The sequence below is a fragment of the Panthera tigris genome, chromosome C1, assembly GCF_018350195.1.
Source record: "Panthera tigris isolate Pti1 chromosome C1, P.tigris_Pti1_mat1.1, whole genome shotgun sequence".
In the NCBI taxonomy this organism is placed as follows: Eukaryota; Metazoa; Chordata; class Mammalia; order Carnivora; family Felidae; genus Panthera; species Panthera tigris.
The window spans coordinates 119759181-119782369 of NC_056667.1; the positions used below are offsets into that span (position 1 = coordinate 119759181).

Genomic DNA, 23189 nt, shown 5'->3' on the forward strand with positions numbered 1-23189 from the left:
AAGCCTGCATTGTTGTTGTCATCATGAGAGCATAGAGCTAAAGGCCAACTGCTAACAGCGGTGGGACAGAAAAACAAAATAGAAGGCTTCTAGGTCTCATTATGGAGGCATGGAACCATTGCATCAGCCTTCGACTACCTGTTTCTGGATTTTTTTCCTTGTGTGGCAAAAATAAACCTACTACTTGTTTAAACCACTTCTGGTCAGGTTTTCTGTTTCTTGCAGCCAGATGCAGTCTTGACTGATAAACCATGAAGCCAGATCATAAACACTGGGAATCTATAATGTTGTGCTCAGAATTGGGATGATTTCTACTTGTAGAAGATACAAAAATAACAAGGATGTGGTCTTTGATCCTCTCTAAAGTATGCTCAATAAAGGAAACTTGTGCTTCTATACTGAATACTGTGTTTGTGAGCCAATAATCCAAGTACCTGAAGACATTCATTAATCTTCCATGGAATGTTCATTCATATAGTCATGTACACACCTACTATCCCAATTAGTTTAATATTCCTCATAACAGCACTTTGCTTGGAGAGAGAATCTGGGCACGGGCTAGTTGCACTAGTTGCAACTAGTATATACTGTTGCAACTAGTATATACAACTATATACTGTTGCACTAGTATATAGTGCAACAATGATTTCAGGAGTCGATTCCTTAGTGCCCCTTACCCATTTAGCCCATCCCCCCTCCCACAACTCCTCCAGTAGCCCTCAGTTTGTCTCCATATTTATGAGTCTCTTATGTTTCTCTTAAGTTTTGTCCTCTTCCCTGTTTTTATATTATTTTTGTTTTCCTTCCCTTATGTTCATCTGTTTTGTCTCTTAAAGTCCTCATATGAGTGAAGTCATATGATTTTTGTCTTTCTCTGACTGACTAATTTCACTTAGCCTAATACCCTCCAGTTCCATCCACATAGTTGCAAATGGCAAGATTTCATTCTTTTCGATTGCCAAGTAATACTCCATTGTATTATATATATATATATGTATACATATATATGTGTATATATATACACATATATATGTATGTATACCACATCTTTATCCATTCATCCATCGATGGACATTTGGGCTCTTTCCATGCTTTGGCTATTATTGATAGTACTGCTATAAACATTGGGGTGCATGTGTCTCTTTGAAACAGCACACCTGTATCCCATGGATAAATGCCTAGTAGTGCATTGCTGGGTTGTAGGGTAGTTCTATTTTTAGTTTCTTGAGGAACCTCCATACCGTTTTCCAGAATGGCTGCACCAGCTTGCATTACCGTCAACAATGCAAAAGAGATCCTCTTTCTCCTCATCCTCACCAACATCTGTTGTTGCCTGAGTTGTTAATGTTAGCCATTCTGACAGGTGTGAGGAGGTATCTTATTGTGGTTTTGATTTGTATTTCCCTGATGATGAGTGCTGTTGAGCATTTTTTCATGTGTCAGTTGTCATCTGGATGTCTTCTTTGGAGAAGTGTCTGTTCATGTCTTTTGCCCATTTCTTCACCAGATTATTTGTTTTTTGGGTGTTGAGTTTGATAAGCTCTTTATAGATTTTGGATACTAACCCTTTATCTGATATGTCATTTGCAAATATCTTCTCCCATTCTGTCGGTTGCCTTTTAGTTTGGCTGATTGTTTCCTTCGTTGTGCAAAAGCTTTTTATTTTGATAAGGTCCCAGGAGTTCACTTTTCTTTTCCTTGCCTCTGGAGACATGTTGAGTAAGAAGTTGTTGCGGCCAAGATTAAAGAGGTTTTTGCTTGCTTTCTCCTCGATAATTTTGATGGCTTCCTGTGTTACATTAAGGTCTTTCATCCATTTTGAGTTTATTTTTGTGAATGGTGTAAGAAAGTGGTCCAGGTTCATTTTTCTGCATGTTGCTGTCCAGTTTTCCCAGCACCACTTGCTGAAGAGACTGTCTTTATTCCACTGGATATTCTTTCCTGCTTTGTCAAAGATTAGTTGCCCATACGTTTGTGGGTCCATTTCTGGGTTCTCTATTCTGTTCCATTGATCTGAGTGTCTGTTCTTGTGCCAGTACCATACTGTCTTGAAGTTTTGTAGTATAGCTTGAAGTCTGGGATTGTGATGCCTCCTGCTTTGGTTTTCTTTTTCAAGATTGCTTTGGCTATTCAGGGTCTTTTCTGGTTCCATACAAATTTTAGGATTATTTGTTCTAGTTCTGTGAAGAATGCTGGTATTATTTTGATAGGGATTGCATTGAATATGTAGAATGCTTTGGTAGTATTGACACTTTAACAATTTTTGCTCTTCCTATCCAGGAGCATGGAATGTTTTTCCATTTTTTTGTGTCTTCTTCAATTTCTTTCATAAGCTTTCTATAGTTTTCAGTGTATAGATTTTTCACCTCTTTGGTTAGATTTGTTCCTCGGTATTTTATGGTTTTGGGTACAACTGTAAATATGATTGATTCCTTGATTTCTCTTTCTGTCACTTCATTGTTGGTGTATTGGAATACAACCGATTTCTGTGCATTGATTTTATATCCTGCAACTTTGCTGAATTCATGAATCAATGGTAGCAGTTTTTTGGTGGAATCTTTTGGGTTTTCCATCAAAGTGAGAATGTTTTAACCCTAAGAGTGTTTTGAACAAAATATTTTCATCTAAATAATATGAACCCCAATAAATGTCATCTAGAACGTTTTATCCAGAGATTTCATTAATCCTTTTGATTTCATTGGTCAGTTTTCTCTTCATCATAGTCAAAAGATTTCCATTTATTTTTATCTTACTGAAAATATTTTCACTTGTACAAATACTTTCTCAATTAAGTTGGTAAGAAAATGCAATTCATTAACTAATTTTTTTGACCAAAATAAATTTTTATTCATCAATTCTGATATAACCTTTTGTGACCTTTATTTCCACCAATTCTAATTTTCCTGAGTCAAAAATGGGATGTATTTAGTTCTTAGCATATGTGAGGAATTTGTGAGTCAGATCAAAGAAAGACAGATATGAGAAGGAGAGAGGACAAGTAAGACAAGAAAGGTAAGGACAGAAAGAGAAGTGAGAAGAACATAAGAACGAAAAATGGTCTGTTAGACATCAACATGAGAGGAAGCATGTGGTGTTGACACAAACCAGAGAGCCAAGAAATCATGTTGGCCATATCCTAGATGGTGGCCTAAACTCAGGTTCTTCTTATGACTGAATTCAACTCTAGCCTAAGAAGGTGAGATTTGGTATGCCCTTCCCCTGCAGGGCTCTACCTTCCATCAGCCTACCCACTATGGGCTAATACCCAGCCATCTGGCTAGTTGATGGACCTAGAGCCAAACAGGGTTTCCACTTTGGCTCTGACATCCTGCACCACCAAAGTTCAGCTTGTGTTCGAGTGTTCATGTATTTTTTTTTTTTTTACTGTCTGCCTCCACTTGAGCTATCATTTTATATTTGAGTGGAAGACAGATGGAGCCCTGAGAGTGAACTTTCAAGCCATCCCAAGTATGAGACAAGTCAGGATCACATTTTAATGAATGAATGAGCACATATACACTACACATTGCCATCATCATATTAGTCACCTGCAGGTACTTAAGTTTATATTTGGCGATTGGAAGCATTCAGGACTCTTTAACCACCTTTTTTATTTATTTTGGAATTTGTTTCTTTTATAATATTTCTTCATCTTGTTCAATACTTGGAATTAAATGAATATTCTTTCTGTAAGACTTTATTATCAATAGGGATACACGCTAGATAAATAACACTCTTAAGTTGAACTATTTCAATCTACAATTCAGTAATATTGACTGAGTACCTACAAAATATCAAGCCCTCTAGTTGTTTACAAAGATTTGGAAAGCTTACAAATTATTTGGCACTTTAAGTTACTTACAAATGCACTTTTTATTTGCTTGACAATGCTATTCATTTTCCCATAAAAGGATGATTTATGCTGGCTTTCATTTTTACATTATCTATGGACTCCAGTCAAATGCCAATGTCACCCACCAGTTTCTGGGGATTGTGAAATCTACCCTTTGAGAGTTATTTCTTTAATTGGAGTGATAGAGTCTGGAACTGCTCCCGTGCCTTGGCTCATAACCCCAGGGTGTCCTTAAATGTTATGTTGTCATCAATTATCCAAAACAGAGCCATTATAGTCTATCCAAATCATCAAGAGATGGATGAGCTTGCCACTGAGAGAACAGTGAAGGCAGCTGCAGGTTGAGATGCTGGCCAATATATATAATATGTGTTTCCCAGGACATGAGAGGAAGAAACAGACTGTGATCCAAAATCATGGCAAATATAGGTAAGGCTTTGTTGCACAAAATATGTTTCTGAAGCTTAAGACCTTTTCTCTGGCCATCACAGTGGACCAGAGAGAACTAGAAGTTAAATCAGACATTCAGATTTTCATTTTGGTAGTAACTCTTTTTCTTCTAATTCAACAAATATCTATTATGTACCCACTATGGGCTTGGCGCAATGCAAGTGCTAGTGATACAATTAAGCTCAAGAAACTTAAATTCTTGGTACTTAATTGAGTAATGATATGAACAATGATTGAGGTATAATTGTGATGAGTGCTACACAGAAGAAGCAAAACATAGGAAAATGCCTACCCTGAGAAAGTCTAACTCGGTTAGAAGTTGGGAGAAATCTAGAAATGTTTTCCTGCAGAAATAAAATTTAAACTGAAACTTGAAAGAGTCAGTTAAAGACAGGCAGGTAAGGACAAGATACAAAGGAGCATAAAAAGTGCCAGGCAGAAGAACGGCATGTAAGAATGTTCTCACAGGGGTGGTTGGCACACCCAGAACATACACAGTCTGTAGGCCATGAGTTACTTATATTACTGGGCATAAATGACCTCTTCCATGAACTACCATGATAGAGATACTTTTCTTAGACTGACATAGTAAAAAGAATGAGTTTGTTTAAAATATCTAGTGCACACACATACACATACACATGGGGAAAGATGGCAAAATACAGTCTGACCTGTGAAGCTGAATTCTGACCTGTGAAGCTGAATTTTATGTGAGCTGTAGAATTGTAGAACTAGGAATGGCCATGAAAATCATCCTAGATGACACTTTATAGATGATGTCAACAAGATCAGAGTTTGTTATTTACCCTGGATTGCAACATTGCTTAAAGGCAGAGCTAAGAATGTGTTTTCTGATCCTGAATTCATTGCTTTTTTTCTTAGACAGTGAGTTTTAAAATAAATTATTGGTTCATATCACATATTACACCAGATTACATATTAACTATTGAAGTCAGAATTTGAACGCAGACCTGCCTAATAGCAAAATCCATGTTATTTATACCAAATCATAGTGATACTTGGTAAATGAATGAACCAAATTATATAAACGAATGAGTGAATAAACATGTGAAGCTTGTAAAAAGAATACAAGAATAAAAGAATAAAATAAAAGAAATAAATAAAAGAATAAAAGAATACAAGCAGTATTTTTTTAATGTATGTTTATTTAGTTTTGAGTGAAAGAGAGCATGAGCAGGGAAGGGGCAGAGAGAGAGGGAGACAGAATCCCAAGCAGGCTCCACACTGTCAGCACAGAGCCGGATGCGGGACTCGAATTCACAAACAGTGAGATCATGACCTGAGATGAAACCAAGAGTTGGATGCTTAAACAACTAAGCCACCCAGGTGTTTTAACAAGCAATATTTTGAATTAGGCAGTGTTTTGATTGAAGGCACAGTAATGGTTTTGAGAAGAATATTTTTATCCTTCAGGAATTTTTTTTTTTTCCTTTAGAGAGAGAGAGAGAAGGAGAGTGCCAGCAGGGGAGAGGCAGAGAGAGAATCCCAAGCAGGCTCCACAACCAGCACAGAGCCCCCTGTGGGGCTGGGTCTTAAGACTGTGAGATCGTGACCTGAGCTGAAAGCAAGAGTCAGAAATTTATCTGACTGAACCCCCAAGCATCCCTCGTTCAAGAGTTTTTAAAAACAGAATCCAACTCTGGAATAGGAGATAAAAGGTGCGGGGTTGTTGTAAGAACCTAAATTGGAGGGAGCCTTGGCAAATAAAGAATTCCAGAGTTTGGCAGCAAGAGTGCTGGGGTCAGGATTGTGCTGTCACCTTCAACATGGACTCTGTGGTGATAGAGGACACATTCCAGCCATCAACCCATCTCTGTAGTGCCTGCTGTCGATTCTAGATTGCTTCCTGGGAATGTCTAATTGGCTGAGCAAGGGTCAAATGCTTCTGCCAGGGAATGAGGAGTCAAAAGTACCCCCACCTTCAATTTCCAATGAGGGAGGTAAGATATTATGTCCCTCTAATATTGTAAGCAATGAGGATTTTTATAAAATAGGAAAGGAAATTAGACATTTGAACACCAAAATAATAAAATATTTCACTACAGCACTTTTTCTGAATAGTGATGAGAGTAGGAAGTAAAAAATAAGTTTAAGTCAACTAATACTTTGAATTTGTCTTAGATGAGTTTTCAGTCGTACTACGAGAAAGACGAAGATTAATTCTAAACAGCTAAAAGCAAGAGAGGAAAATAAATCAGTATCAAAGTTAGTAATTCTAAAGCCACATTGAAATGAAAGCAAGGAATTAAATATGCAAACGCCCATTTTTATTTGAAAGATAGGAGTTTTAGGGTGCAACCGCTGACTTATCACAGGAGAATATAGGAATATTAGGGAGAAAAGAGCAAAAACTAAAGACTTTATGTATATATATATATATATATATGTATATATACATATATATATATATGTATATATATATACATATATATATATATGTATATATACATATATATATATACACATATATATATATATATAGAGAGAGAGAGAGAGAGAGAGAGAGAAAGAGAGAGTTACATAGATATAGATATATGGAGATAGAATTAATTACAGCTTTATTTTAGAGGCAGTAAAGAACAGTAAAGAGCACTCAAATGAAATTATTCACACTGTGGGAATGTATAGTAAAAATATCCATCACACTGTTTAGAAAATAAGCCCAAACAAATGAACACTCACGCCCAGATAAAATGAGTTGTTTTTTGGTTTGTATTTATCTGTTTATTTGGTTTACAAAGGCTTGAAGCTTTGTTTCTGTAATCTATTTGGACAGAATAACAGTTCCAATGTATGGGAAAAAACTGCATTTTTATCATTATACACAGGCACATGTATTCATAAGAAGGGATTTTGTAATAATTGGCTGGAATGAGGGTTGTAGTATTTGTGGGTCTCATCTTTCCTTCATTCCATATCCTCTGTCACTACCAATAGCAAAAACCTATTGATTCAATTCTTTGTATTTCAGTGACGCACTTAGACAAGGAGGTCTCCAGATCACACTATACTTACAGGTCACAGAATGCTATTCTCATCGTTTTAGAGGATTTGAATGAATGCCAAAGGTTTTGGGTGTTTCCCGCATGCAAATTTCTAGAGAGAAATGTCTTCATAAAGAAAGCAGGCAATTCTGGGTACCATCTGAACTTTTCCATGCTCCATGCAGCTTTTCCTGAATGCCATATTTCTTCCTCTCCAAGACTTTAACAAACTAACAATTGAAGATGTACAGACCACTAAAGAGAGACAGGATAAAGGGCATCTGGATGGCTCTGTTGGTTAAGTGTCCAACTTTGGCTCAGGTCATGATCTTGTGGTTCATGGGTTTGAGCCCCGTGTTGGGCTCTGTGCTGACAGCTCAGAGCCTGGAGTCTGCTTCGGATTCTGTGTCTCCCTCTCTCTTTGCCCTTCCCCCATTCATGCTCTAGCTCTCTTTCTCTCTCCAAAATAAACATTTTTTAAAAATTTAAAAAGAGACACTAATAACACATACTGAAGTCTTAACGTGGTACCAAGTGAACATCATCTACAGATGCACTCATTTAATCTTTACAAAGACCCTATAAAATAGACACTATTGCCCCAAGTTTCTTCGAGAGTAGGAAAATGAAGCCCAAGGAGGTTAGCTAAGTAACTAAACAGCTCACTATTACACAGCTCCTAAGTGGAGGGTTTAAACACAGGCTCTTCAAGGCCCAAGTCCATCCTCCTAACTCCTTCTCCTTTGGCTGCCAAACTGTGACTTTTTCTTTTCTTTTCTTTTCTTTTCTTTTCTTTTCTTTCCTTTTCTTTTTCTTTTTTCTTTTTCTTTTTTTTTTTTTTATCCATCTTCAGCCATGGAGCATGCTCTTGTCACATGTATTTTGTGCCTCCTCCACTTGTGTTTCAGCATTTGGACTTTCAGTTCGGTTGGAAAATAATCAAATTGAGAAGCTTTGTGTGTTAAGCATGTATGGGAGCATTTGCATCAGCTATGAACATTTTGTCCCTTCACCTGAAGTAAGGTAGGTTTGGGGGTTTGGGGGTGCCTCTCTTGAGTTGCCAAATAGGGTAAAGTTCATAAAATGGTAGTAACCAAAAGCATTAGTTTGTTTGGGGTCCCTTTTAAATTCCTATCCTGCTAATGTTTTTTAGATTCTCCTTTGTGTTGCGCACATCCCCTGCTGCAGGTGAACCGTAGCTCTTTCTGTTCCGCTCTTACTAGTAGCTATTTCATGAGTCCTTACGGTGTTACTCATGATCCATGTAAATATCATATAATTTTAAATATTTATAATTACGTACCCCTTGCAGAATCTGATGAGTTCTACAAAAATCATCTTCCGACTACTATCAAATTAACACAGTCACATAAAATATTCAAAATCTAAATTTAGTATCCAGAGATAAAGATTCTGGCACGGTGGCATGAAAAGATCAAAATATGCTCTCCCCAAAATATAAAAGTGGGGGGAAATGATAAAAAAAAAACCACTTCAGAGCTCTGGAAGTCAACCAAAATAAACAACAAATGGAGAAGCACTTATTCATAAGAAGCGACTGGTACCTGTAAGGACAATGGGAGACACAGCCCTTTTTTTCTGGGGCTGCTCTTATCCCTTTTGCCCAGTTCAGGTGAAGGTTTTTCCAGGGCTCATCTGGCCCTGAAACATAGTCGTCATGTGGCCAGAGGGGCTGACTTGATTTGGCATAAAGGCCAAAATCTATGGTCACATTATTAGTAGAAGTTACAATTTGGGGAGAAAACAAACTGAGAAATCTGCTTCTCTGTTATAGAAGGTTGAGAAGAGGTTAATCAGCAATAAACTTAATGAAGAGGGCTGAGAAATTAGAGTTAAAGCAGGACCAGATGAGGTCCTTATACTTCCCTGAGTGACTAGAGTAATAAGCACACATGCAAAGAACATCAAAAGGAAGCAACCAGAAAGTCCAAGTCTAGGCAGAGTTGAGAACTGGTTGAATTTTGAATGTATTCCACAGAGAGAGTTTTTCAGCAAAGGGAAAACTCCTTGTGGAATCCATGTGTTCGAGCATAACCTCTGCCTAAAATACTAATTGGCCACTAAGCCATAGAGACACAGTGGTATCCAGTAGGAAAGTAGAAATACATATTTTTAAAAAATGGAGTAGAGAGGCACCTGGGTGGCTCAGTTGGTAAAGCGTCTGACTCTTGGTTGCAGCTCAAGTCATGATCTTACGGTTCATGAGATCTGATTGAGATTCTCTCTCTCTCTCTCTCTCTCTCATAAATAAATAAACATTAAAAATTGTTTTAAATGGAGTGGAGCCTCTAGATTTGAAAATTATACTAATTGAAATGCACATTTCACTAGATGGGTGCAACAAAATATTTAAATGGTAGAAAAGTAATCCATAAACTTGATGGTAGATGAGTAAATATGATTTAATGTGAAGGACAAATATTGATGATAAGTGAACAGAGCCTCAGAGACATGTGGGACATCATCAAACATATCAACACCCATGTAAAGGGAGTGGTACAAAAAGTAGTTGAGGAAATAATGACCAAAAACTTCTCAAATTTAATGAAAAACTTTATAGATCAAAGAGGTATAATAAACAAGTAGTCAGATATACACAGAATATTTAAATTTAGACATTTTATAAACATTTATTGTAGCAGTCAAACTTCAGCAAGATAAGAAAATGAGAAAATCTTGAACGCAGAGAAAAATGACGTATCATATACAGGGGAAATAACAATACAGTTAATGCCTAGCTTCTTATCATAAATGGTGGAGATTACAATGAAGCAGAATGACATATTCAAAAAAAAATGAAACAAAAACTCTCAACTAATAATTTTATATATGACAAAAATATCTTTCCAAAATAAAGCAATATATATTATATATATAAAGCAATACATATATATTATCATATGTATTTATATGTATTTATATATTTATGTATGTTTACTGTAGTAGACAGACTTAACAAGAAATACTGAAGGAATACGTTTAGTCTAAAAAAAATTACACTGAACAGTAACTTGAATCTAGGAAAAGAAATGAAAGTCATCAGAAATGGTGGGTATGTATATAAGTATAAAATATAGTACTTAATTTTTAAATTTTTCTTATGAATTTGTCTTAAAACATATTTTATAAAACAAGAAATATGCCATTCAATTTTTGGGTTTATGACATATATAGATGTATGATACATATCCATAAGACCACAAAGGAAAGGAGAGGAAATGGATAATTATTAGAGCAAATTTACTGTACATTATTGGAATTACATAATTATTAATCTGAATTAGTTTATGATAAATTAATATCTATATTATAATATTTAAAGCAAGTCTCAAGAAAATAACTTTAAAATATAGTTTAAAAACCGAGTGCAACTGGGGCATCTGGGTGGCTCAGTGGGTTGAACATCTGACCCTTGATTTTGGCTCAGATTGTCATCCCAAAGTCATGGGATTGAGCCCCACATCAGGCTTCTCATTGAATGTGGAGCCTGTTAAGATACTCTCTCTCTCTCTCTCTCTCTTTCTCTCAGCCCTTCCCCTGCTCACATGCAAGTGCATGCATGCACTCTCTGTCTCTCAAAAAAAAAAAAAAAGTTAAAAATTGACTGAATTAAAACGGTACACCAAATATATTTATTTAATATAATGAACAAAAAACGTCATTGATATGTTTCAATAAAGTAAAATAAAAGTCATATCTTTGGAAATAAAATCAGTATCAGTAAATTACCTTTATTCCTTTTTACCTACCCACTTTGATAAATTTTTTTGAGTAATCCAACGTAAACATATTCATATGCATAGGCCTACCTTGCTGTTGTTTATGACTTCTAAGATTAACTATGTCCTTCTAAGATTTTCCCTTATGTAAAGTGTTATTGTCAAGGTTATATTCTAAGCAATATATCAAAAAAATAAGTCATCCAGGCTTCTAGTGATTCTCAAAGACACAAGGACCAAAATAAGTTTCTAATACTCTCAGTGGTAAAGAACCAGCTTTACTTTTATTTTTAAATCTGCCACCAACAAGTGCTTTTATAAAATCTAATAAAATAAATTACTATAAAAAATGAAATTTTTAGGAAAGCCAAAAACATGAGGCAATGTTTTTGTCAATGTGAGAATCAACACATTTCATCAAATTGCTGTCAAAACTTCTAAACACTCAGTTTCTATACTTAACACATTATGATGGTTAATTTTATGTGTCAATTTGACTCGGCCAAGGGATATACAGATAGCTGATAAAACATTCTGTATGTCTGTGAGGGTATCTCTGGAGATTAGAATTTGCATGTGTGGACTGAATAAAGAAGTTTCACCCTCACCAACATGGGTAGGCATCATCCTATACGATGAGGGTCCGAATAGAACAGGTGAAGGATGGACACATTCCCTCTTTCTGCTTGAGCTGATCTTAAACTTCTCCTATGCTCTGGCATAGGGGTTCCTGGTTTCTAGATGGGAATTTCTACCATAGACCCCCAATTCTCAGACTTTTGGACTCACGCTTACAACCATCTGTTCCCTGGTTCTCAAGCTTTGAGACTGAGACTAAAATATACCACCTGATTCTTTCCCGATTCTCCAACTTGCAGATGGTGAAATGTGGAATTTCTCAGCCTTCACAATAGTGTGAACCAATTCTTATAATAAATATCCCATTTTAGTATCTACCTATCTGTCTATTATCTATCTATCTATCTATCTATCTATCTATCTCCTATTGGTTCTGATTCTCTGGAGAACTCTGACTAATGCAGTCTGAACATGAAGAGTTTAGGTAATAACATTAGGCCACAGAACATATTTTGAGTAGTTCTGCTCTAAAAGACCACCTTTAGTTTTGAGGGCAAAGAGTCTTTAACAGTGTGTTCAAAGAATGTTTATTTGAACTCCAGTAGTTATCCAGGTTTATGTTGCATAAGAACAGAGCAGATGGTCAATTGTATGATGTAACATCAAAGGCAGAGAGGGAGTTACCCTGTTCCTCATTCTAATGCTTTCCAACTTGAATACTTAAAGTTTCTTCCTTTCTCGCATGAAAAATTTGTTCTTCTCAAAAGGTGAAAATGTAAGAGACACTTGAGCATGGTTAAAAGATCTGAAGGAACAAATTGCCTAGAGAGGAAACAAAGTTAGCCTGAGAATGCTGAAGGGGAAGAGGGAAACAGGAGATAGAAAATAAATTATCCTATTGAGAAGCATGTATATTCCCTAAAGAAGTTTGCTCGGGATGGTGATAAAATCCAAATTACCTTGACCTGGTAATGAGTTTCTTTAGCAGACTTTATTAGACCAAGCTATAGACATATGTAAGGTTTAATCAAGGTGATAAGATGCTCTTACTTTATGAATGAACTCTGATGCCCTTTAACCTAGTTTAACAATAGTTAAACAATATCTTCTGAATTTGTGTAAGAGAACTTTCTATACAGCCTTGCAAACACACATTCCTATTTGCTAGATAATAGCAGATAGAAAAATAAAAAGAAGATGGATTTTGGAAAGTAGTACAAATCAAATGGAAATGAGGAAATTGTGCATAAGTGTAATTTATTTTTTAGACAACCTCGTGTGCTTTTTTAGATATAATCAGTTCCTAACACATTTCTGAATGGTGTCTTTTTCGCATATAAACTCCCTTTTAAACAGGGATGAGGAAAGCTAATGGTTTTCTTTATCAGTGCTAGAATTGGGTTATGATGCAAACATATATGCAAAAATTTGTAAATCACACAGAAAAAAGTGCGTATGTGTAGAAACTATTATGGTTGAGTTTTCTTCTGAAGCTGTGTTCTCAGTATATAAAACGTCTTTGTAAGTAATGTTTAAGGACGGACTAGTTCTTGTAGTTTTATGGAATATTACCACAAGGTCCCTTCCAGTTGTGGTCTATGATTCAATGTGAACAACATTCTGGTACAATAAAAGAATCAGAAGAGTCACTTTTCCTTTTAAGGGACCATGTGATGCCACAAAAGAAATGACACTGGGAAAGTTAGTCCTGGCTTCAGAAGTTTGAAATGCATAAGTCCAAAGAATAAATTTATGGATTGGTGAAACTGAGTCGATATTCAATCTTGACACCATGGTCGTTGTCCTTTTTATATAATCTTATTTTTATAAGTATATACCTAAAATTTTATAAGTCTAACTTATTTTTTAAGTATTTATCTAACATTTTATAAATCTAATTTATTTCTTAACTATTTATCTAACAATTGTGAGTAGAACCTGTTGATAGAATGATGCTGGGTCTGTGCTGCTCATTCTCTTGTTGGAATCTTAGTCACAGATTAAAATGTAGGAGAAAATAATGTGTCTATATTATAGAATAACCAATATAAAATGGATTTCTCCAAAGTGGAACTTAACGCAGTTCAAATATGTTGTAGGTATTGAGTAAAATTTGTTGAATGAATGTACAATAACTCATTGCTATTTGATCCAGAGATTCTCTCTCCATAGGCAGAAAATTCACTTTTTTTTAACATGGAAAATATTGTAAAAATTATTAATGTGATGTTTTTCCTCCTTGGTTTCTTTAAAATTTTTTAACATGTATTCATTTCTGAGAGACAGAGAGAGACAGAGCATGAGTGGGGGAGGGGCCAAGAGATGAGGAGACACAGAATCCAAAGCAGGCTCCAGGCTCCAGGCTCTGAGCTGTCAGCACAGAGCCAGAAGTGGGGCTCGAACTCATGAGCCAAGAGATCATGACCTGAGCTGAAGTCAGATGCTTAACCAACTGAGCCACCCAGGTGGGCCCTCTCTCTTTGATTTCTTAAGCATGTATGTGATTTTCACCCTACTTGACTCATATTATCCAAATCCTGGGCTTGTGGAAAAGAGAGAAAAAATTAGGAATTTTAATATTCAACCTCTTACAGTAAAAAATGGGATTTTCAAGCAAGACTACAATGTTCAATTTAAGCTACTTTCTTGACAAAGGACTGCTTATATTTTATTTTTGGTTTTCCTCTTTAAGCATATTAATAGGACGTCAGACTAGATTTTACATGAGGAAAGATAAATAAAAAGAAGAGAGCAAGTTAGATCCTCTCTTGAACTAAGGTATTTAGGAAAAAGAAAAGAAGGAAGGAGAATGAAAAAGCCAGATAAACATCAAACTCAGAGAGAGAGCTGACTTAGGTACTAAGACAAGCACTGAGAAATTATTTACTGTGCTGCTGGAAGGTCATCTCATACACTCTCCTGTATCACCAGTCACAGTGACCAGTGTGCTTAGGCAGAGAGAGTTGCAGCACTGAGCTGTCTTGATCGCTCTTGGTTCCCGTGGAGTATGACTGTTGATTTGCTAGCTAATGACTTGCTGTGAGGGTACTCATGGAAGGACAAGGTGACCTCATCAGAGGATGTAGGTAAACATCCATGCTAGGGGACAAGAAAGAGGATGGACCAAGAACAAGCACCAATTAAAGCTGAGTTGAGGGGCGCCTGAGTGGCTCAGTCGGATGAGCGTCCAACTTGGCTCAGGTCATCATCTGGCGGCTTGTGAGTTCGAGCCCCAGGTCGGGCTTTATGCTGACAGCTCAGAGCCTGGAGCTGGCTTCTGATTCTGTGTCTCCCTCTCTCTCTGCCCCTAACCCACTTGCATTCTGTCTCTGTCTCTCTCAAAAATAAATAAACATTAAAAAAATTTTTTTTAAAAAGCTGAGTTGAAGTGAAGTCAACAGAGTACCCCAAAACCATTGCTGAAGCCTAGAGAAATTAGACCATGAATAAACATCTCTCCACCTGTATCAGTAAGGCATGCTACAGCCAGAGATGCAAAAGAAATATAATTCTGGAGATCTAAGGATTGGCATAAGGTCAGAAAGCCCTTCCTTCCATGTCCTACTTTCCATGAAGCATATGGTGTTTGCCCTACCATACATTTAGATGTTGGGGAAAAGAGTCCAGGAGATGGGGAAGGTTATTCCAAAGACTGCTCATATTTATGTAAGAAAGATAGAAAACTCTCTTTAGGGGCGCCTGGGTGGCGCAGTCGGTTAAGCGTCCGACTTCAGCCAGGTCACGATCTCGCGGTCCGTGAGTTTGAGCCCCGCGTCAGGCTCTGGGCTGATGGCTCGGAGCCTGGAGCCTGTTTCAGATTCTGTGTCTCCCTCTCTCTCTGCCCCTCCCCCGTTCATGCTCTGTCTCTCTCTGTCCCAAAAATAAATAAAAAACATTGAAAAAAAATTAAAAAAAAGAAAACTCCCTTTAAGGAAGTTTAATGATCAAACTGGACTCAAATTTAGTCCAGCTTAGATATTTAGTAATTTTTTCCTATTAATTGGGGTGTGAGACCTTGTATGAAACAACATATCCAGTTTAGTCAAAAATAAAAAAAATTAACTTTAATTTTGAATATTAAAGTGGCATTGTTAGGTAAAATTTATTACTTGGAGACCCTTTCTCTCCCTACAATTTTAATTTAAAAATTAGAATTATCTCTCAAAAACAACAAATATTGACAAACCATGTTGTTTTTTCCCCTCAAATCAGTTAGTTTCTCTTTTGTTTTCTTTGTTGAATCTCCCAGAAGTCTTTAAAAACAGATACACAAATAAATAAGATAGAGTTCTGCCTTTCTTAGCAAGAGGTGGGGGATAGTTCTAGAAGCCCACCTTTATAGCACACTATTATAGCATGTGAAGTGTGACAGTGTGATTTATACAAAATGTCACAAGAATACCAAAGACAGAGTGACTCCCTGGATCAGGGCAAGTTTTGCAGCTGAAGTGCTATTTAACCTAAGCCTTGAAGAGCCAATAGTAATTGGCCAGTATGGGAAGAAGACAGAGGGATATCCCAAAGAACTTATTTAAAAGCCCAGAAGTGAACAAAAACCGGCCATGTTTGGGGACTCTGAGAGTTTGTTGTGACTCAAACATATTGAGCATGCACATAGAAGGGGAGAATGATTAGCTGTAAGGACAGAAGCAATGAGCCAGAAATACAAGCCTGTGTACAATTAAATATTGAATAGTGAGCCATCCGATATTCCAGTATTATGGGAGCCATGAGTATTATGGGAACGTAGAAAAAAAGAAAACTAATGACAACAGAGTGCTCAGTGAAGGCTTCATGAAGCAGATGTAATTTATTCAGATGCCCTCGGCGTTACAGTTCTCATGTTAACAGTATTCTTATTATCCCTCATGCTACCAATGGGCACCAGTCAATTAAAGCATCGGGACTGGAGGGAACAGCATGTAGACCTTCTGATTGAGATGTATGGCTGTTAGGCTGACTGATCCAGCTGTAGGTATGGGGAAAAGACTAGTTTTTTCTGGAAGCTTTTCCTAAGGACTGCTCCTTAGGTACCATTTCCATTGGTGGTTAGGTGTTTCCTATAACAAGAATTTTGTAGGCAAAACTCAATGGGCTTCTATAATGTTCTTTATGAATATTCTGATGGATTTTGGATTGATTCAAGTGGTGATAATGTAAACTATGTTTCCTGAAAAAAGGTAACCACAGAACCCTTTCCTTGAACATTTCACAGGATTAACTTTCCACAGAATACATTTTAAGGAACACAGACACGATTTGGCTGTTGACAAGAGAATCTAGCATGTCATTGGGCAATAAAATAATTCAAAATATAGCCGGGTGCCCTAGCAGGGTGTGGAGGTCTGCATCAGGAAATACTTAAGTAGGAAATGTTTAGGTAGACAAGCAAGGAAATGTACAATGTACAAGGAAATTTTTATTAGGGATGCTTCACAGTATCATACCTGACCCAATGTACTTAAAGTATTCATTTCTATGGAAAACCTTTCTGTCTTTTATCTTGTCTCTGAAATGTACATTCATCCGTTTTGACTAGTTGCTCTTGAGTCTCTCCTTCCTTGTCCTTTGGTTTTCATCCCACATCACTACATCAAATTATTTCCTTTACAATATTTTTTAACCTTTTTTTCTACTAAATTGTCTCCTACCAGAAGGTAAGTAAGCTTTTTGAGACCAAGGACTTTAAGATAAGATCACTGCTGTATCCTCAGTACCTAGCACATAGTAGGTCTCAATATTCACTGGAAGGATGGATGGATGGATGGATGGATAGATGGATGACTTAATTAATTAATCTGGGCATTTGGAAGCTCTTGAGAAATGGCGATTGTGCATTGTCTCATTGTCCTGTAAAAAACTACAAGTAAAATTCACCTTCCCATATTCTTGAGTTTTCTTTTCATTGAAATGTCTTTTAAACTGTCTCATTTTTGTACATGTTCGAAGATATTTTCACACAGAATTCAAACAAATTGACACGGTTCTTGGATGGAAATTTTAATTCTTCTTCCTTTATAATTATACTTAGCATATGCTTCACACGTGTTCCTAATAGCTGAGAAATGCTGTCGTTTAGAGTGATTTTTAGTCTCCTGGTGTCTTCAATTAAAGGGAGCCTCCCATACCAGCTGCAGAGCCAATGATGACATTGTTGTTATAGTGTTATTTCTAATTATTTTAGCATATGTTGACCACAGAATATTTGTATTTTAAAAATCCATAATTAAATAATTAATCCAGGCAATGATCATAATGGCCATTAACATAAAATAGGAGACATTATCTGCCTTCTCATATAAGTGTAAAGCTTCACTTATGAACAAGTGTTGCAAAAAAAATGTTTTTAATCTTGAATCAGATTAAGCCTCCAGCTCTGGTGACCAGTGTCCATTAAATACAGAGGACATAAATATATCACATGACCCCACATGCAAGCAATCAGTGAAATCTAGACTGTGGAAAAGTCTGGTCAACAACCAGTCCATTTTTTTTTTTCCAACAAATGAATTGCAAGACATAAAAGATGAAAAGAGGTACATTTAATGTGTGGACCTTGTTTTGATCCTAATTTAAAAAAATCAATGGCAAAAAGAAAATAAAACCAACAAAAAGCACTCTTATAAGAAAGTCCTAGGAAATTTAATACCTTATTATTTTCTAGAAAATGATCAAACTCACTTGAGGAGATCCAACTAAAGAGATTCATGTTACTGTATTAACCAATACACCTTTCATACAACTATTTTAAAACATCATTATGTATCCTTTCTGTGCTACCCAGGGAGAGAGCCACAAGGTGTTTTATGTTCATGTCATAACTTAAAGGGAAACTTTCACAGTGTCCAGAGACCTTTATGTCCTGCAAGTGAACCAATACACCTTTCATACAACTATTTTAAAACATCATTATGTATCCTTTCTGTGCTACCCAGGGAGAGAGCCACAAGGTGTTTTATGTTCATGTCATAACTTAAAGGGAAACTTTCACAGTGTCCAGAGACCTTTATGTCCTGCAAGTGAAGTGAGGGTGTCCTCATATTCCCTGCAGCAGGAACCCATTTAGGTGGCACCAACCTTGACTTCCAAATAGAACAGTGCATCTACAAAAGGAAAAGTGATGGTATCTACATCATAAATCTGAAGAGAACCTGGGAGAAGCTTCTGCTGGCAGCTCGTGCCATTGTTGCCATTGAAAACCCAACTGATGTCAGTGTCATATCATCCAGGAATACTGGCCAGTGAGCTGTGCTGAAGTTTGCTGCTGCTACTAGAACCATTGTTATTGCTGGCCACGTTACTCCCGGAAATTCACTAGCAAGATCCAGGCAGCCTTTCCAGAGCTGAGTGGTTACTGATCCCAGGGCGGACTCTCTCAGAGTCCTGAGACTCTCTCAGAGGCATCTTACGTTAACCTGCCTATCATTGCTCTGTGTAACACAGATTCTCCTCTGCCCTGTGTGGACATTGCCAGCCCTTGCAATAAGAAGGGAGTTCACTCTCTGGGTCTGATATGGCAGATGCTGGCCCAGGAAGTCCTAAGCGTGCGTGGCACCATCCCCCGCGAGCATCCATGGGAGGTCGTGCGTGATCTCTACTTCTGCAGAGATCCTGAAGAGATTGAAAAGGAAGAGCAGACCGCTGCCGTAAAGGCTGTGACCAGGAGGAATTTCAGGGTGAATGAGCAGCTCCAGCTCCTGAGTTGACTGCTACCCAACCTGAAGTCCTGGACGGGTCTAACGGCCTGCAGGAGCCCTCTGCAGCGCCCTGCAGCCGTTCCCTACTGAAGTCTGGAGCACTCAGCTTGCCACTGAAGACTGGTCCACAGTTCCCACTGCTCAGGCCACTGAATGGGTAGGAACAACCATGGAGTGGTTTTAAGCTGCTCTCTACAAACGCAAACAAAATGGAAATAAGGTTGTCAGAAAATAGTTTCTAATAAATAAATAAATAAATAAATAAATCCACATATTATAAAACACATAGAATTGCAGGTTGCTGTATACAAAGACATATTACTAAAGGTCAAAATATTCTCAGGAAAGTTGAAAGTTCTGGGAGAAAAAAAAGTTTTAATCTCATTTTTCAGCAATTTCATGGCTATCTTTATAAGAATTTAAAAATTATTACCATTCCTCAGGAAAAATTCTTCTTTGTCTTCTGGGGCTTGATGGCAATGAATTTACCTAATCACTACCACCTGCCTTACTTATGACTCACAACTCAGGGCTAGATATGTCGTTGTAATTTCTTTCATGTATCAAATAAAAAAAGTGCAGCCCCTAAACTTCCAGTGATTAGTGGGTGATCTTAGAATGTTCTTTCCAGTTTCGGAGGCTAAAGTTTTAGACCAATGAATGAAGTAATGAGATGGGAGGTGTCTAGAAAGCTTTGGGTAGACTCTTGCCTTTTGTAATCTGTAGAGGGGAGTGATTATTAGAGACAAATACATGCCAACCACAGTTAAATGTTCAACTTTATCTCAGTCACCAACTTCTCTACCTTCAAAACTTTTGTCAGAAGTAAAAGAACAGGGGCGCCTGGGTGGCTCAGTCGGTTGAGCTACCGACTTCGGCTCAGGTCATGATCTCACGGTTTGTGAGTTAGAGCCCTGCGTCAGGCTCTGTGTTGACAGCTCAGAGCCTGGAGCCTGCTTCTGATTCTGTGTCTCCCTCCCTCTCTGCCCCTCCCCTGCTCATGCTCTGTCTCTCTCTGTCTCAGAAATAAATAAACATTAAAAAAAATTTTTTTTAAAAAAGAAGTAAAAGAACAGATTTATAGAAAAGTCATCATTTTCTTCCTCTTTCTCTCTTTGCTATGTACACATATGTTATTGACGGGAAAAATACAGTGGCCGACATGAAGCAAGGGAGTGGAAAAAGTGAGCCAAAATTGAGAATATCCATTTTCTGGATAGTCAAGTGTTAGCTGTTCTGATTTTGAAATAGAAAGATCCTTATTCATTTCATTCTCTATGTATAATCCATATGTGTATGCACATATGTGTTATGGATGTGTATAAATAAATGCAAATCCATACACTCATCTATATATGTAAGACATACACAAATATTTATATACAGAGAGAGAGAGAGAGAGAGAGAGAGAGATGAAAGAGAATAAAATTCCAAAGAAGATTCTTTTCTCCTTAGAGAGTAATGTACTGTATCTCTTCATTTCCTATATGTTTTCATAATGAATGTATGACTTACATTTTTCTGGATTTATGATACATTTCTAGAGATATAATTGCTATAACTTTACTTTTATAAAGAAAGATATTATTATAATACTAAGTGATTAGTATTATGTTATTAATAAAATAATCACATAAAATAGCATGGACAATAATATTAGAAGATTTTCTTTTTTTCCTCTTTACTGGAAAAATTATCATTAAGGAAGGTATAGGAGAAAAATAATCCCTTCTCCTTTGTTTTTTATTTCTACATGTAGACATACCGAGACACATGAGCATAAATTTTAAATGACAATTTAAAACATGCTTTATATAAAAATATAAATAAAATAGAACATTCTTTCATATTTAAGATTATGAAAATATAGCATATTTAGAACTTTGAGGGGGAGGGAAAAGAGGGCAGAAATTTCTTTTTTCTTTTTAATTTATTCATTTTGAGTGAGAGGGAGAAAGCAGAAGTGGGGTAGAGGTAGAGAGAGAATCCCAAGTAGGTTCCATACTGTCAGCACAGAACCCGACACAGGGCTTGAACACTCGAGCTGTGAGATTATGACCTGAGCTGAAGTCAGACGCTTAATCCACTGAGCCACCCAGGAGCCTGAGGGCAGATATTTCTAATGTGAATTCTAAGTTTCTTAAAATAGTAATTCCAGTGCTACTAGGCTGACATTTAGACCTATGCCCAGCATGTACAGGCTACTCATGATTATTTTTTAATGAATTAACTAAGTGACAAAAGAATGTCAGCCTGATAGGAGACAGGGCAGATAGAAAACCTGAAGATTTTTAAGGGAACAATGGAGACAAAGTAGTAGAGTCAGAGGGTTTTTAGTAAAGGGATGGGAACTAACTCAGAAAATGTTTTCTCCCCTTATAAGTATAGATGCAATGTTAATGCTTTTCTTCCGTCCCTTGAGAGTACAGAGAAGTCTCAAAGGACTTTCCAGACCTACTACTGACAAGCTGATCTTCTGCTGCAGGGTTCTTCTGCCTGCACGCCCTACACCTGTCCTTCTGAGTTTCATAAAATGGTCAGGACCGGGATTTCCAGGCTTACCGCCACAGTATATTACAAGAATCAACTCAGATGGATGTGTTGGCACTTTGAAGCAATAAAATTCCCCCAGTTATGGAATGTTTACTATTGTTACTATAATTGTTATTTTTATTAACACGTGCAGAAGTGGCTCAAACATTGTTCAAAATCAAACTCACGTCATTTCGATAGTCACAATAGCTGTGATCCTTTCATTTTTTCCCCCCAAGTTAATCGCTAAATTGCTCATCATTACAGTGTATTTAGACCTGAATTTAAAACCCACCAACCCCCACAATAACAGCAAGGCCCCTTCCCACTCTTGCCTAATAAATGTCAAATACCTATCCACTTCTCTAACGATACTTTACAGGTAACCTGTTATTCTATAGAGTTTTTTGTGTTTTAAGAAACAAATGTATTTCTGTAGAAGCATTTCAATTTTATTATGTTCTTTAGGTTTTAATTAGACCTCCGGAGAAACATCCAGACACATGAATTAAAAGAAAAAAGGTAGAGGCAGCGGGAACACTCTAAAGATTACATAATCTTTAGATTTCATTAGTCTTTGGAGTTGAGTATTTTACTGTGGACGTTCCAGATGGAGATTTTACCTGTAGCACTCATACATAAAATGCCACCCCGCAGGTTGAACTTACCAGAGCCCTCCGCTAGATCCAAACTTGATCAGGCATTTGGTGGCACAGGCTCTCAATATGGTAGCTATTAGCGGCATAAAAAGTATCATCAGCTTTTTATCCTGCTGTGGCTCCATGCTGACTTTTGTTTCTTAGTTTCCCTGAGTACAAAACAAATTGATAGGGTATTTTGCTTTGTTGTATCTCTGTAGACATCCCTTCATCTTCTTCCATTTTAATAGGCCAATCTCACTTTTCAATGCACATACGTTGTTCATTTGATTTTTGCTCATCAGTTCAGGTTGATGCTGATTAAGAACTTCCATTTGAAGTTTAGCGGTAGACCCGGGAATAAACAATAAGAACTCCTTGTCATTAAGGAGCCCAGGGTAAAGAAGGAGATACCAATGTGTAATTAATTGCTTGTAATATGGCAGGATACATGGGCAATGGCTTAAAGAGTTGTAGAAGAGATACTGATAATTTCAATCTCTAAGTCACTTGTTATCTTTGACATGCCATCCAACAAATTTCACAATAAAGTGTGGCTTATCTAGTATCCTGTCAATTATAATTTTCTGTGGGTTACTTTTTTTTTTTTTGTAGTTTTCCCAAACAAAATCAACTGATATCCCTGATAACGAACATGAAGCAGTCTAAGACAAAAAGAGTGGCTTCTGAACATT

At 36.9% G+C, this 23189-nt stretch overlaps 1 pseudogene; it reads left to right on the top strand.

Annotated features, from left to right (window-relative positions):
• Positions 1-19508, top strand: part of LOC102951367 — a 63538-nt pseudogene extending 44030 nt beyond the window's left edge.
• Positions 19509-23189: the final 3681 nt, after the last annotated feature.